Consider the following 15,519-nt stretch of genomic DNA (forward strand, 5'->3'; position numbering starts at 1 on the left):
GAAACCACAAACCATGAAATAATTTTTTCTTAAAAAATATATGGGAGAGGTATGGACATGCTGTAGGATACATTAATATCTTATAGGCCAAGCCCATGAGAAGAAAAGAGGGAGTACGTATACAATGGGGCTCACATGGTTAATAGAGGGAGAATTTTAAATTAGGAGAAATTGTGTTATCATTGTGAGAGAGGATTCACTCTTGGCAGCATATCCACATTTCCTCCAAAATAAAAAACAAAAGTCATGAAATACTTCAAGACGGGTATGATCATGGTACATAAGACTGGAGCCAGGACTACGATCGATTGAGGTTAATTGATTCCAATCTAACTTCGATCTGTCAGAATCAGAAGAAATCTACTCTAGCCCTAGATTTTAAAAGGGAATCAACCAAGCCAAATTGAAGGCTGATCCAATCCTGATTCTTAAATCCATAGGTATTATGCAACATGCATGATTTGGAGAGTTTAAAATGGATTCTACCCAAAAAAAACAAAAAAAAAAGGAGAATTAAGATGGATGTGGATCACCTGATCGCAAAAATCTCCCAAACGATTGAAGGAAACCAAAAGGTTGAATGCTTAGGGATGCTTCGGGTACATTCTCATTCTGTGACACACAGATGAAATGGACCCCAATTTTGTTCACCCCAATTTTCTTCACTGTTGTAGATATCACATCGTAGTAAGAGCCTCCATCGACTGAAACTTTGATAGTATCCCCATATTTAGCAATTGATTCCCAAACACAATTCGGTATCTTCATCACATAAGTAGTCATTTCTTTACGGCCAAGTGAAATTTCACTTCTGTGGCTCCATGTAGAATTCTTTGATTCAATAAAAACTGTAACCCATACTTTCAACAACTTGCCGAACAACCATTCTTCTCTTGTGGTGTGTGAACAAACAATGCATATAATTAATCCTTGAATCTCCATGTTATCATGAAGTTGAGTAACCTGACAAGATAATGGAAGTGACGACTCAATTTTAAAGCCAAACCACTCTGGAACCTCATTCCCACCGAAAAAGATCTTACACACATCAGAGTTTCGAAGGTCTTTAGATATGTCCTGTGCATGAAACAAATCAAATCACGTTATTTACGGAAACAAACGTTATTTACAGAAACAACTCTTTTTTTTTTTTTGTTGTAATCAAGAATCAAGGTTGATTAACCATACCTTTTTTTTTTTTTAACAATGAGATTAAATCTCGTCATTTTGCATGTCTATTTGAAAAATGTTCAAATTCAATAATAACATAAGGATAAGACATTTTTAAATATTTTGAAGATCCTTTTAACCTCTTTATCAAATAACTTTTAGAAATAACACAAGGGACAATCAAAAGAATGCCACAAATTTTCAATTCATCCTTTTGGTGACAAGATAGCACCTTTTCTTTTTCTTTTTTGGAGTTTGGGGGTGGGGGGGAGACCTATTGGGGCAAGGTTTTAAAAAGCGAAATCAGGATTGGGATTAGTCCTCGCCAAGATCAATTAGGAATCTATTGATATCAGTCAGATTCTACACTAACCTAAGTTTTGGAATGTGGATCAGCTGCTCTGGGCCTCCGGCGAATTGGCTATTTGGCCAATCTCATTCAGGGATTGAGGTATCGATATTGGTGGAGACTGATACCAATCTGGATCAGCTCGTATCGGCCTGCATCGGTTGGTTTACCACTACTTTTCATTAAAATTCTGTTTTTTTTTTATGATTCTACCCTTGATCCGATACCTGATCCTGGGCGATCCATAACAATACCAATACCTCATTCCATGATCTCATTCTGCTTCTTAATACCATGGGGTAAATGGAGAGAGAGAGAGACGAACCTGAAATATTCTCTTCTTGACAGAACTTTTCAAACTAGCGCACTCATTTAATTTTATAGTTGTTGCAGACTTCAAACCCTCTAAACCCTCAATTTCAGTTAGCTTTTCACAGCATGAAAGATCTAGCATTATTAGGTGTTCCAAATTTGACAATTGTCGTAACCTTTTCAACTTGCTGCAACATGATGCATCAAGAGAACGCAAACTTGATGGAAGTATTGGCAGTGATTCGAGTCTCTGGCAATTGCATATGTTTAGAGTTTCAAGTTTTGAGCAGGAAGAAAAACCGGTCGGAAGATTACTGAGATTGCTGCAATAAGAAATATCAAGTATTTCAAGTGATGCCAATTTACTAACACCGGTTGGAAGATTCCTGAGATTGCTGCAATTCCCTAGATCCAAGTTAACAAGTTTCTTAAGGTGACCAATACTTTCATGGACTTCAACCAAAATTTTGCAACCATTGAGAATCAGTTTCTCAAGATTTGGGAGCTCTGAGAAGTCTGGCGTATGGGCTAGGTTGGGAGAATTACTAAGATTGAGGTCTTTCAACTTTGTGAGATTCTGGAAGAAAGGGAAAAAATTAGCTTCCACAAATACATATCATAAAACTCAAAGAAATATAATAATAATAATAATCAACAAATTGTAGCATACCATGGTTCCCATCCAAACTTCTTTGAGTTTGCTCTGTTCCATCTCTAGAATAACAAGGTTCTTAAGCTGAACAATACTTTCATGAACTTCAATTAAACTTTCACAACCCGTGAGAATCAGTTTCTCAAGACTTGGGAGCCCTGAGAAGTCCGGCGTACGGGTTAGGTTGGGAGAATTACTAAGATTGAGGTCCTTCAACTTTGTGAGATACTGAAAGAAAGGGGAAAAAATTACTTTCCACAAAATACATATGATGAAACTCAAACAAATATAGAAAAACTTAACAAAATTGTGGCATGCCTTGGTTCCCATCCAAACTTCTTTGAGTTTGCTCTGTTGTATCTCAAGAATAACAAGGTTCTTAAGACAACCAATACTTTCATGGACTTCAACCAAACTTTCACAACTATTGAGAAATAATTTCTCAAGATTTGGGACCTTTGAGAAGTCTGGCGTACGGGTTAGGTAGGGAGAATAACTAAGATTGAGGTACTTCAACTTTGTGAGATTCTGGAAGAAAGGGAAAAAATTAGTTTCCACAAAATGCATATGATAGAACTCAAACAAATATAGGAAAACTCAATAAAATTGTGGCATACCTTAGTTCCCTTCCAAACTTCTTTTAGTTTACTCTTTTGCATTTCAAGAATAACAAGGTTCCCTAGATGAAAATTATTTGGCATATAATTGAAGGGGAATTCTTTCCAACTAACCCAAACTAAGTTTCTGAAACACAAAACTCGCTCCTGAAGAGAATGTCTCCAATCTATATTGACGTTGGATCTTGGACTATCAACTTCGAGTAATCTTAGATTAGGCATTTTAGAAAATCCTTCTGTTTCCAATAGGCTAAACTCTGCATTGAACTCTTCCCCGTTTAATTGAAGGCCTTCAACTGCATCAGTTCCCTGATAAAAGAGAAATTTTTTTTAAAAAAAGGACAACCTTAAGAGTAAGGATAATGCGTTTGTGTGTGTGTGTGTAACGTGCGTGTGCATATGCATGCACACATGTATGTGTATTACTACTACTTACAGTGAGGTTTATCAGTACATCAAGGACATCGTTGTGGCTCCACAATCTGCTACATTCTCCAAGCTTCCGAGGGGACTTTCTACGAACAATTTCCCTTCCCATGTCTCGAATCAGATTATTCATACATAGCTTGTTTTTATCATCAATTCCTACTAGAGACCTCTCTATGAGATGTTTAATTCCAGCTTCTCCATCCAGACCACAAGCATCTAGAATTGTAATTACGGAATCTTTGTCCTTTCCAATGAAAAAGCATGATATATCAAGGAATATGGTCTGGTCAAAATCATCTAAAGCATCATAACTCATTCCAAGTTGTTTGAAAATCAGATCATTGGGTATCTTTCTTAATTTCTGCAATTCACATTCCCACTGAACTTGACTTCTTTTGTATAGAAAAGAACCCAAAATCACAAGCGCTAATGGAAGGCCCCCTGCATAATGTATTGCATCATTTGAGAGCCGAACATACTCTTCCAATGGATAATTTGTTCCAAAGGCATGACGACTGAAAAGTTGAAGGGATTCATTTGCATTCATTGGCATGACCATATATTTTTCATCCACCGTCAGCTTATTTAGCAAATTTTCATCTCTTGTTGTTAGGATGATTCGACTTCCCGGACCAAGGCAACCATGCATTCCTACTAATTTATCGAATTGTTCCGTTTCATCCACATCATCAAGAACAATAAGAACTCTTTTACGACATAGATGTTTTTCCTTGGTCCTCATTGTCTATTTTTATGTCTTTTATCCTCAAGACATCATAGAGAAGTTTTTTTTGTAAGAGAACTAAACCCTTTTGTTGCCTTGAAACCTCTCTAACATTAGCAAGAAAGTAGCTACCTTCAAAATTTTCAATCATGGTGTTAAAAACAGCCTTCGCGACGGTTGTTTTACCTATTCCACCAGAGCCGTCAATCCCTATGATGCGAACATTCATTAATCCATCATTTAGCAAAAAACCTATGCGCTCAATGTGGGAGTCTAACCCAATTGTATGTTCTGCAACATGCAAGCGTGTCTTATTCGTTATTGTCAACACTTCTTCAACAATTTTCTTTATAAGCTCCGCATCATGCCTGATCATATTGACACAAACAAAAAAATAGAAAATTAAACACATAATAAAACTTTTTTTTTTGGATAAGTAAATTTTATTTAAAAAAACGAAAAAAGAAAAAAGAAATTAAATATACAAAAAAAACAGGATGCCACCTAGAACCGCTTTAAAATAGGTTTAAAATAGGAAAATGGGAGGCCCCTAACAAAAACGGGACAAGCTCCGCATCAACAAAAGTGCCAAAAACAAGGAAGTTAAAGCCAATAGTAGATACAGAATCAACATCTCCTTAACCAATTTACAAAGTTCCTCTGGGAAGTCAACCATAAGGCTGCAACTATAAGGAAGCATGAACTAAATTTGAGTATGCTTAACTAAGGTTTTACTAATATTGATAATAGGATTTTGGTTCAACTTCAATAGATGGGTGATCATCTACATGGAAGGCTGACTCTGAAAATCCAAAACGGTCCGAATAATAGTATATATATATATGTTGCGTGTGGAAACCTCCGATGCTTGGTTCGCCCACGGATGAGCCTGTAAAGGCCAAGTGATGAGCACAAGAGAGCCGGTGTGGCTCCGGCCTAGGACTCTCCAATGCTAAAGTTAGATCACCAGTGCAACAGCGTAACAGCTAGTAAAAGTGAGATGAGCAATAGAGCTCCATACCTTAGTATTTATAGAGGGAGATGAGGCGGTTGGAGGAGTCCTAGTATGGTAAGAGTCCTTGTTTGGTAAGGCTCTTCCCCGCGGAGCGGAGTGGAGTGGAGAGTTTCTTTCGGGGTCGGACTCTTGTTAAGGTAAGAGTCCTAATGGGAGTGTGATTCGGTATCGTGATGAGATCGTGACTCGATTCTTATCCCGTGATTCTCGGGTGGTGCTGACGTGGCGCCGTGATCTCCGGTGGGGCGTTATGGTAGCCTTCGTGGAGAGCTCGGCCTCAGAGCTCGGCTTAGGAGCTCGAGCTCGGCCTCGGCCTGTATGACCTGAGGGTCATCATTAGTTGTGTGAGCTTGGCCGCGCTATGGTGCTCCAATCAAGGCCGACCTGCGTAGGCTCGGACCATGGGGTCGGCGGGCGTGCAGCTCAGCCGTGATGGGGGATCTTTGGGTAGGTACTGATCTGGCGTGCCGTGCAGCCAGAGATCGGCCGAAGAGCTCGGCCTACTAGGTCGGCCTCGTCGGACCCGTACGAGTTCGGCTCAGCGTCCGGTTGACTTGGATGTGTCCGACGAGCTTGGCCAAGCAGTAAGGTTTGTCGAAGATCGGGTCGGCCCGGTCTTCCGCTGAGCTCGGTTCGGTTCTTGGAATGACCTCGGCTCGGCCATGTGGCAGCTTCTGATTGGTGGGGTGTTTTATGCCTTATATATATATATATATATATATATATATATATGGAGGATTATTAAAAGTAGGATGGGTTAACCCACGGCTTCTTGCCCAATGCTCAATCGACTTCTTTTTTAGATTTTCAATTTTCTAAAAACCAAAAGATTTTTTAGTGCCAATCCCTCATCACTTGTTGTAAATTTTGAGTTTCCTTTTTAATAAATAAAAACTAGTTTTGTCTAATTAAAGAAAGCTGCAACTAAACAACTTCCATAATTCCATAAACTTCTTATCTTAACTTAATATATCTCCCAATCCTGTATCTCCTTTTTCTCTTTCCAACCTTGACTGGTAACTACCATCGCAAAGCTCCCCTAAAATCTATCCATTTCTCACTCTCTTGTCCCATATCTAAAATCTATCCATGCAGTATAAGGAACCGGTGTCTTGTGACTTGCTTGCACCATTTTTTTCAAATTTGTATTTTTCCTTTAATTTTTGAAAATCTAAAAGATTAAGTAGATAATTCTCATTGGTTAGTTCAATTTTTTATTTTTTCCTAAAAAAAATAATTTAACATTACTACTCTTTACCAAAGATTTTTTAAATGTATCTCTCCCTCCTTTCTATGCCATTACCTTCTTAAAAACTATCTTTTACCCTCCATATTGGCCCCTTAAATATTCTCCCTTGTTTTCAATCTTTGATCATGTTCAATCCACGATGTCTTCACCAACCTCCACCCATATACGATTTCTACTCTTTCCAAGAGCAAGATAACCCCAAGGGGTTGTGGGTTTTTTTCTATCAATTGGGACCCTCCCTTCACCACCCCCATGAGGATGGTCTACAAGGTTCATAACTACTATTACTACAGGACGCTTGCCTGGCCAACACTTAGATCCGGCTCTACCTAAACTTTGCTGGTTTACCCCAACATTACCCACTTGTCTGAATGTTGTTGAGCAATTTTTGGATATCAAACGGACCTCCCCAGATGGTAACAGACAAATAGATGAAACAGAAGAGACCCGAGTGAATGGAAATGAAAAAACAAAGGATGAATTCCACTTTCACTTTAAAGAGACATCCTATAAAAATAGCCCAATTTTCAAGAATTCTTATCTAGATGGAAATCCAGAAAATTAGAAGTTAGAAATACTTAAAGAAGATAAATACAATTTCTAAATGAAATGTTGGAATTGAAGGTGTTGGAACTAGAAAGTACCATTTACATATATTATGCGTTTTGGATACGAAAACCAATGTGTGACGTGTGTTTTGGGTTACTAACATGCGTGTTAATGTGCTAAGAGTTTGATGATACCCAAGCGACTAAGGTGAAGCTTTTGAAGAGGAAGAAGAACTGTTGAAGACGGAGACGGACAACCGAGCTCAAAGGATAAATCTTAAGAAAGTCTAAGTCATCCTGGATGGACAATCGTGCTTAATTTTCTGAAGCCATTGAAAATCTAAACGGACTTCCATGATGTTCTTCCATTAGTATCCGAGAGTAAATGAGACTAAGTCACCCCAAGATGGACAACAACATGGTCTTCCGACTTCCATGCTCTGCTTCCGTGTATGTCCAAGAGTGATAGTCTTGAGTCTCTACAGCCGCGGTTTTTCGTGCGATAGAAATTAATGCTGTGTGGTTATGGTTTTGACTAGTCATTTAATGAATCATTTGGATTTTAACCACTTGTGTAGAACTCTTAAACATCTTCATTGATGTTGAGGAACTCCAACGTCTAGATTTCTTGGAAAATGTAAGAAGAATATTGGAGAGCAAAAAGGATTTAATACTTCCAACTTAGTTGAATTCGAATGAACTTTCCAACAACTAGTTTTCTCTTTAAAATGAAAAGATAATTCAAATGTTTTTTTAAGGGAAACTAAGTCTGACTAAAACAGCTAATTTAACAGCTGGTTCGTTTTGCCTATATAAATGGGTTGAGTCTCACAAACTAGGCTAATGATTTATTTTGATTAAGAACGATTATCATTTTAAAAAAAAAGGACTATCTTATGAGAATCATTCTTAGTTGAACTGTTGAAGTAATAGACTTGTAAGGAAATCCTTAGCCTATGTGGCTTGGGTGCTCAATCCGAGGGACAGTGATTGAGTTGTGAAGAAAATGCTTAGCCTGTGTGTTTCAGGTCCTCAATCCAAGGGACTATGATTGAGTGTAGAAGAACTTGATTCCTGCCAGAAATGGATCTGATATTGGATTAAATCATTGGTCTATGATCAAAGTAGTAGACATAGGATCATTTGGGTCCAAACCACTCTAAATCGACTGTGTACATCTTTGTCTCTTCATATCTATCCCTTCTTTGCACTTACATTTCCTTAAGTAGCTATCATATCATCCTTTTTCCCTTCCTTACACTAACATCTCCTCTTCTGGTTTTTTTTGTGGTAAAAACACTTACATCTTCTCAAGTAACTGGTAATATCATCCATGCCACTTACTAAGTTTATTTATTGTTGAGTTTCTATCATTTGCCATTGTGTTATGTTTGGAATGGGTTTGGATTTATGTTATATTTTGTTTAAAGTTGTTACAACCCAATCCACCCCCTCTTGGATTGCATTTTGATCCAACAAAAGGATTTTTATTATGTTATTTTATGATTTTTCCTTTATTTTTATATCTTTTACTAAATATATCTTCATCGTGTATCTCAACTTATTGCATGTTCTTAATTTCTTTTGTATTTCCAGGACTAGCGATGGTATTGCTGATAGCCTGGCCAGGAAAGCCCTGTCAATCTCATGTAAGATAGAATGGCCAAATTTCACTCCTTGGCTCCATGAGCTTTGTGTTCAGGATGCCTTAGGTTGCTCACGAGTTCGCTCTCAATAAATCATTTTATTATTAAAAAAAAAAAATGGATCTTTTCTCTTCATTGGTTATCTTATTCCTTTTCCATTCATAATTTTTCTATTTTCTTACAATAATTATGTTTTGGGAAGCAATTTTCTGCCCGGGAGTGTGGCCTAATCCAACACTCCCATGTGTCTATCTCTCTCATCGCCAGGAGAGAGATATACTCATGGGCGCCTACCACACTCCCGGACAGAGTTCTTTTTCCCTTATATTTTATTCATAATTATCTAGCATTTTCTAAATTTAACTAATCAGCTCTAATTCTTAATTAAAAGAATTTTTTTTTTTTCATTTTTTTGTTTCAATCGCCAACTTATTTAAATTTATTTATTTATATTTTGGCACGTTTCGATTTGTTTATTAAGTCATAAAATCTACATCCTTTCATCAACTACTTCCCGACTTTTTGTCTCTATAAACTTTATAAAACCTGGCCTGCCCAATGACCCATTTCGAAGGTAGGGTTGCTGTTTCAATCGAATGATCAAATTCGATTGGTTTTATGAGATTCTATTAGAACTTAGAAGCATGGAGAGCGGTGGGTCTATCGGCCTTACCAGCTAAAGTCATTCTAGGTTTCAAAACATTGCATTTTAATTGATAAAAGACTCTGTTGTTGAAACAGGTTTGGTTTGAATCCATCAGCATACCCAAGTGGGAGTCCAATCCCCATATTCTAGATCCATGGTAGATATAACTCAACATTCTAGCCAAACAAAGTACTCTAAACACAAAACTGAAAGGATTTTATCAAAACTTACCCATTTGCAATATTTCTTAGATCCAACCCTGACAAATTCGCAGCTTCTTTGAGAGCAGACCTCCATGTATCCACCACTGCTATCTCACCCTTGAAACGCTCTTCGTGTCTCTGAAATGCCTCTGCATAAGCGTTACTCTGTCTCCTGACGTCTGATGGATCCACGTTGTAGAAAACAGGCAGAACCCTCTCTTTTCGGCCATCTTTTTTGCAATCGAGTATCTTCACCAGCTCACGAAGGCACCAGGTCGAAGAAGCATAATTCTTAGAGAAGACGATAATGGCAATCCTAGAACCTTCTATGCCTTCCATCAGTTCTGTGTTGATACCCCTGTATAGTAATTCGTCATCTCTAAAGGTGCGAATCCCATCCCGGACCAACTCGTTAAAGAGGTAATCGATGAAGTTCCTGCTAGTGTCGTGACTGCAAAAATTCAGGAAGACATCATACTTCCACCGACAGGAAGAAGAAGGGGCTCCGTAGGTCATCTTGGTAGCCATGGACAAAGCACAAGATCAGATGATCACGGTGATATTCTTAGACACACGCAAAGGGGAGGGAGACTGCCCAGCCAGGATTAATAGAATTAGAAAAAGCTCAATCAGAGCAGAGCAGGTTACCTTTGCTTTCACGCTAAATCCAAATAGACAATAATTTCGGAGCAGGTTCCAGAGTCAACAAAACTTTTTAAAATAATGTACTTTTCTATATGGATCTTTGGCTCTTTGTGATTTTGTGAGAATTACATTTTCGGCATTTTCGGCAATCTAGAGATTCTAGGATTTTCATCCCCTCAAGGGCATTGCACCACACTTGACAATCCCACGGTGAAAATAAGATTTTCATCCACTCAAATACTTACAGAATCCAATCGTAAAAATATGGGTAGTGGCATCTTTTTATCCTCTCAAGTGTTTGGTGGACGGTTGGTTTGTCATGTGTGAAGTATTAGACACTGGGTCATAATTGTCTTCTGTTTCTTATAAAAAATGATGATCTAATCCCCTGTTCGAACACACTGCCCGAGAAAGATTAAAACGTCATTTCTACCCATGAGTGAAACTGAACCACTGTACCAAGCATGGAACAAAATAGGAAAAAATTTCACGGGTAGTACACCGCACTTGAGAAGATAAATTTCCATAAAAACATAGGTGGACAGTTGGATTCTTAAGTGTGGTGTTGAGAGGATCAATTTCTGAGACTCTAGACTGCAAAATTACTGCTATCTGTAATTGATAAAAGAAGTAAAAGGAAGTAAATAGATTTTACCAAAAAAAAAAGGGAATAAATAGAGAACTTGGTTTTAATGCACGGTATCGAAACTAGTATCGATCAACTTGGAAACCCATACAGTATCGGATTAGTATCAGCACGGATCGGCCGTATCAAATAAATTTACCCCTATTGTCCTTTAAATATGGGTTTTTTGACCATTTTACCCATTGTCTATACCGAGTCACCGATACGATATTGGAATTGGTCACTTGTAAAACCAATACAGTCGATATCGATTCCTCAAACCATGATAGAGAGCCCACTTTGGGAAGAGTTTGGATCAGGTCCTCATAGAGAACATTCCACCCATATGGAATCCATTGCCCCCTCTAGATTCCATGTGGGTGGTGCTCAGGTCCCAAAGAGTGTCCTCATACAAAGACTTGAGCCGGACTCCTTTGTGAATTGCAGCAGTGCCCAGAATCAGAATTAAAACCAAAACTGGATCATCCAATTAATATATACGATCGGGTCCTAATTTTAAAACCGTTCAGTAAGTGAGATGGTTCTGAGATTGCCCTCGTGTACTGTGACTAAAACCATCTCGATTACCAAAACTAGCCTGATTTGTTGGGCTGCTTTGGTTATTCACTTAGGGTCTTTTTTGTATCATTTTTCATTTTGTTTATGGTTTATTTAAAAAAAAAAAATCATTACTAATTGATAAAAAAAAATAAACAAAAACTATTTGGTAGCTACTAGACATAAAAGAAATCTTTATCCCCTCAGGTTTCCTGCCCAGTACAGTTCGTATGGTTCCTCTCATCGGGGGGATGGAAATGATCACCTTACCCCCCCTGTCCGAACACACTGCCCGAGTGGGATCCGCCCCCTTCTTATTAGAGGCACTAAGGAACTACACCGGGCAGAGACCCTGAGGAGATAATTTTCCGACATAAAAGAATATAGAATGAGAAACAAGACTTTTTTAGAACCATTTAATAAGTGAGATGGCTCTGAAATTTCGGAGCACGTTCCAGAGTCAACAGGACTTTTTAAAATAATAATGGGAGAAAGTTATCTGTCCGGGAGTGTGGCCTACACCAACACTCCCATGAGTCTATCTCTCTCCTCCCTATATGAAAAGACACCTCTACCCCTTGTTTTGAGGAGGAGAGATAGATACATGGGAGTACTAGCATGGGCCACACTCCCGGACATAAACTAATTCCCAATAATAATATACTTCTTTTTTTAGGGGGCTCTGTCTTTCATGATAGGAATTAACATATGTCAGAACAAACGACTCTGAATCTACTGATATCTGTGATTCTGTGAATGATAAAAGAAGTAACAAGGAGGAGATACCAATAGCTGCCTAGTGCAGTTGGTGAGCCGTGGTGCGCTTCATGCCCATGCTCACCTCCTGGCTGGTACCTTTCCGTACTGATTTAAAGATGGTATCTTAGCGTTTGATGCATGGGCTGAATCTCGAAGTTATTATATGTGGGGGCAACTTTTTTTTTTTTTTGGTAGAATACGTGGGTGCAAAAACCTATAAATTTGGGGTGCAAGTTTGGCTTTGTCGGCCATGTTCCTTAAACCATGGGTAAAGTGCATTAGACGGTGACCACTACACTTGAGAGGATAAAAATCTAATGTACGAGTGAGGTGCACCGTCCGATGCACTTTAAAGGTGCACTAGGCAATGCACCACACTTGCGATGATGAAAATTCTTAGTTAGGGAATGGGGGTGGGACTTGAGGGGTGCAGAACATTGACATGCCTTCTTTGTGCGGTATGGGGGTCTCGGACTCAAGACTGAGACCCTTGGCCCTGGAAACTAGCACAGGGTGCAATCAGTGACGTGTTTTTTAATACTTCCACTCCTCTCTTTTCACTCACCCATTGGTAGAGACACTATTGGCGATGTAATAACTTCTATACGAAATGCTAATGAAATAACTAAATTATACCCAAACAAAATCTTACTGCTTTAAAGATAAGACACATTAACTTTATTTATGACAAAGATAGAGTAAAATCATTTGAAGTTAAATACATTACACTCTTTAGGTTGTAGTATAGGGAAGAAGTGGTAGATTCCTTAGGTTAGTTTTATTGCAAGGTCCTCAAATGCTATGGCGGATTCCTTGGCCAGATTGGCCATATTTTTTGGATTGAGCTCTCAATAGTTTGGCCTCTCACCAATCCGTGGCTTCTGCATCTTTGCATTACAGATGCCACTGCTTGTAGTAGCTTTTCTTCTCAATAAATTTGCTTTCTAAAAAAAAAATAACAAAAATCGTATCTTTAGTTCATTACAAAAAAGAAAATGGAATAGTTAGTTGATAAAAGACCATCGTTGTTTCACATATTTCATGCGGTTAACTGGTATCTACAACAATAATTGGAACAAGGCATTGTTCCATGTAATATTATTGTTAGTAGATTCTATATACATCCACGATGAAGCCTGTTCCTGTATTGATATTTCACAGCCAAACGTAATTTATTAATCCACCTGACAATCTTGCAGATTGATGTGCTTGAGGTTGATGGAGTCTACTATGGTGCGTGCTCCTTTCAACTGTTCATCGAAAAATTAACTGTTTATTTATTTTCTTTTGTAGTTGTTAAGGTCTTGTGTACTGTAATGGTATGGTTTCTAAAGGCCATATTGCAACTTTTTCTTCATCTCTCCATGGCTGACTTTTGTCTTCCAATTCTTTAATCTCTCCAGGTTTCTCTGGTTGCCATCGTTACGAGGCACATCAGCGCCTTGGATTTCCCACAATTCGTTGTAAAATTCGAAAGGGGACAAAAGAAACTTTGAGGTCAGTCGCACTCTGTGGCCAGGGTCACTTGCTTCTACTTCCTGTATTTTACAGAAACCATGTTTTAGCTTACTTCATGCTATTTTGCAGGCATCACCTTCGCTAGAGTAAAAGTTCATAGAATGGCATCATGTCGTAGTTCTCATCTGATCAATGTTCTACAGTTTGTGGGACTTGGTGAATTGGATCACTGCAACAGAAGAATTGATGCTGTGATGTAATATTTGTTGATTCCGTAGGCTTTTTTGTGTGTGTGTGTGTGTTGGGGGGGGTATCTGTATTTCCAGATGCTTGTATTAGTGAATAAAAAGGGCTTTATACCATATACCAGAAAAAAAGGCTTTATACCTAATTTCTTGTGTCTTTTAAGAGTTTTTTGTATGATTTCTTAGAGTGCTTTCTGGAATGATAAAATGCAATCTGTGATGAATTCTCATGTGGAGATCGAAGAATGGCACCGAGAATGTGTCTCGTTTTGGAACATGTAATTCAAAGAACCATTTCGTTTTCTGGCCTAATGGTAACAGGCTTGTTCTTGCATATGTGCTAAGATGTTAAAAAGAAAACATGTGCCTATTCCGGTGCAATATTAAGCTTCTTAAGGGTATTGTCCTCAAGAGTTCCTCTCCTTTCTTCAACCCTTACTCTGGCGACTGAAAAGTTCCTGCAAGTCTTATGACCTGTTGTTTATTAGATTCAAAAGGTCAGAATTCTTCTGTTTCCATACAGTTTGATTTTATCATTATGTGCTATAGTTTTATGTTACTGCCGTGAAATTTTAGGTCTTAAACTTGAGTCTCCTTTGAAGCTTTGATTTGTTCCTCTACTCTGAGATCTGAAAGATCAATATTCTCTTGACGCGCATCTAGTCAGCCGTTGGAATGTGTGCGGCACAGTCCAACCGTCAGATACCTCATTGGACTCTCCACTCAGTGGAGAGGAGCCCAATCCCAGAGAGAGAGAGAGGGGCAAAGATCAGGGAAGGGGCATGCAAACCTAATTTCCGTCCGTATAGCCTCTCTATTTTCTCTTCTATTTCTTCTATCACAACCTTAATTTCTATTTTTTTTTCCTATTTTCTCTCTCTCTCTCTCTCTCTTTTTCTATTAAATTATTTATCCACCTGTGTTTCTATTTGGATAGTCTATCGTGTTAGAGCTTCTGTCTGATATATATATTGTTTCTTCCTTTTCCTACAAGGTCAACTATTTAGAGTAAACGATTTCTACATGGTATCAGAGCAGGTAGGGGTTACGGTATCAAGTTCCCCTAGGAGCGGACAGGTGTTAAATTATTTATCCACTTGTGTCCCCATTTGGATAGTCCGCCATGCTAGAACTTTTGTATGATATAAATATTGTTTCCTCCCTTTCTTACATGGTCGGCCTTTTAGAGGAAGGGGTTTCTACATTTTCCTTATTTTATTTTAGATTATCTGTGCACATATCACCCATATACATAACCACCACATTGTTTTTTGAGTCCTCTTGGAGATGAGGAAGATCAAGTATTGTTTAAGTCAATGGTAATCCTTCAAACTCAAATCGTTAATTGCTGTGAGGTTTAAAACTTGGTTGGTTCATTCATTAATTTCAAGTTCACAGTTCATGACTAGTAGTAGGTAAGACAGTGAATATCTAGGAACTTGGATTAATATTTGTTTAACAAAACAAAAAAGGATTAATGTATTTGTTTTGTGTGGAGGGTCCTCTTAGAAAGCAGCATTGAGAAGCCTACCTATGAGATATGCTCATACAACAGCGATGACATTTCATGTGAAGAGGAGAGAGATAGATACAGATGTACTAGTATATCCTACCCTAGCGGCTCAGAGAAGCTTATCCTTTTATTGAATTTTCATAAGTGCGTTTTTGG

General features: G+C 38.3%; 1 long non-coding RNA gene and 1 pseudogene across 1 annotated transcript; one reads left to right on the top strand and one right to left on the bottom strand.

Moving 5' to 3' along the window:
* Positions 1-513: 513 nt before the first annotated feature.
* LOC122639246 lies at positions 514-10,119 on the bottom strand (annotated as a pseudogene).
* A 3,148-nt stretch (positions 10,120-13,267) lies between these two features.
* LOC122638549 lies at positions 13,268-13,876 on the top strand. Its single transcript, XR_006329477.1, has 3 exons — positions 13,268-13,380; positions 13,551-13,644; positions 13,735-13,876. It is a non-coding gene; the product is annotated as an uncharacterized LOC122638549 (long non-coding RNA).
* The last annotated feature ends 1,643 nt before the right edge of the window (positions 13,877-15,519 follow it).

The sequence above is a fragment of the Telopea speciosissima genome, chromosome 9 (genome assembly GCF_018873765.1).
Source record: "Telopea speciosissima isolate NSW1024214 ecotype Mountain lineage chromosome 9, Tspe_v1, whole genome shotgun sequence".
Taxonomy (NCBI): Eukaryota; Viridiplantae; Streptophyta; class Magnoliopsida; order Proteales; family Proteaceae; genus Telopea; species Telopea speciosissima.